A 2,099-nucleotide genomic window follows, 5' to 3' on the forward strand; every position below is an offset into this window, starting at 1 on the left:
CTCACTCACACTCACACACACTCACACGCATACATACACACACACACACACACACACACACACACACACACTCGGTCAGTGTGTATTGTCAGAGTGATAAATCACAGCAGACTTTAAGTGAATTAGTGCAGCAGCTTTAACTCTCCATACATCCCTCTCCCTCTCTCTCTGTCTCTCTGTCTCTCTGTCTCTCTCCCTGTCTCTCTCCCTGTCTCTCTCTCTCTCTCTCTCTCTCTCTCTCTCTCTCTTTCTTTATATTCAAATGTCTCTCTCTCTCCCCCCCCTCTCTCTCTCTCTCTCTCTCCTCAGAGCTCTATACATCACCGTCCATAACGAGGCCTCATCCACTAACGAGCAATCAGAGAATATTAGACCAATTAGAGGCCTAATTGAATTAGAGAGGAGGGAGAGAGAAAGGAGGGAAGGAAACAGGAGAGGATAGGAGAGGAAAGGCGAGGCAAAGACAAAAGGAAAGCAGAGGAGGAAAGGATACACAAGCGTAGGAAAGGAGAGGGAAAAGGACGAAAGGAGGAATAACAGGAGAAAAAGAAGACGAGGAAAGGAAAAACAGGAAGGAAGGGAAGGAGAGGAAACAAGGGAGGGAGAATAGATAAGACGTGAAAGAGAAAAGGAACAAGATAGGCAAAGGTACCAAAAGGAGGAAAGAATAAGAGGGAGGTGATGAGATAAGAGAAGACGGAAAGAAAGGAGGAGAGTAGCCAAGGTGAGGGGAAGAAAGATAAGGAGGATAGAGGGAGTCCAGCAAGTGAGGAGAGGAAAGGAAGCAAGGAGAGGAGAGGAAGACTGAGAAAAGGGAAGGAGGAGAAATTGGAAAAACAGGAAAGGAAGGAAGGACAGTAGGGAAGATGAGAAGGAAGGGGACACAAGGGAAGGAAAAAAGGAGATGAGGAGAGGAGAGGAGAGGAGCATAAATAGACATGTTCATTGACCTCCACACTGACTTTTTTTTTTGATTGACAGCTGGGTGTGAGAGGTGCATTATGGTCCGTTGTCTGTGCAGTGTGTGTCCATCATGATGCATTTGCATGTTAAGCCACGCCCCCTTTAATCAACCTCTTCCTCCCCCTCCTTTTCTCTTCAAACTCTTCGTTCTGTTTTTAACTTTTTCTCTCTCTTCTGTTTTTTTTTCTCTCCCTAATCTCTCTCCCCCCCCCCCCCCCCCCCGCAGCGAGCCCACACGCCCCCCCCTCCAGCCTCCACTTCTCCTCCTCCCCCATCTTGCAGCAGCCCGGCTCCTACTTCTCCCACCCGGCCATCAGGTATCACCCACAGGAGACGCTCAAGGAGTTCGTCCAGCTGGTCTGTCCTGACTCCGCCCAGCAGGCCGGACAGGTGGGCTTCCTCAATGTAAGCACACACACACACACACACACACACACACACAGATAAACACACACACACACACACACACACACACAGATATACACACACACACACACACACACACACACACACAGATACACACACACACACACACACACACACACACACAGATACACACACACACACACACACACACACACACACACACAGATAAACACACACACACACACACACACACACACACACACACAGATATACACACACACACACACAGATACACACACACTAGGAACTACACAGAGACACATGTGACTAGGGTTTTTCCAGCGTCTGCAAAGATGGGATCATCTGAGTGTGTTTGCAGGGCAGAAAACACTGCAGTGTGTGTGTGTGTGTGTGTGTGTGTGTATCTGTGTGTGTGTGTGTGTGTGGCCTTCTGTCTGCAGTGAGATAGTTGATATATCTGTGTCTAGACACTGAATCAATACCCCCTCCACCAGCCCTACCACACACACGCGCGCACACACACGCACACACAAACACACAAACACACACACACACACACACACACACACACACACACACACACACACACACACACAGTCTGTCTTCTTTTTTTCTTGTTTTTTTGCAGATGTAGTAAAACATGTGGGGCTGAATGAGTGAAAGTGAGAGCCATAAAAAAAACCATCAGGATGATAACAGAAGATTTTCAATGACACAAACAATAAAAACAACTTTTCCTCCAAACATCT

General features: G+C 47.6%; 1 long non-coding RNA gene across 1 annotated transcript in view; it reads left to right on the forward strand.

The window, feature by feature from the left end:
- Positions 1-247: 247 nt before the first annotated feature.
- The window catches only part of LOC132967160 (uncharacterized), a 14,689-nt gene continuing 12,837 nt past the window's right edge, over positions 248-2,099 (forward strand). The window contains exon 1 of the long non-coding RNA XR_009670642.1: positions 248-1,368. This is a non-coding gene — a long non-coding RNA (uncharacterized LOC132967160). The remainder of the gene's footprint in view (positions 1,369-2,099) is intronic.

Source organism: Labrus mixtus, unplaced genomic scaffold (assembly GCF_963584025.1).
Source record: "Labrus mixtus unplaced genomic scaffold, fLabMix1.1 SCAFFOLD_151, whole genome shotgun sequence".
NCBI classification, from domain to species: domain Eukaryota; kingdom Metazoa; phylum Chordata; class Actinopteri; order Labriformes; family Labridae; genus Labrus; species Labrus mixtus.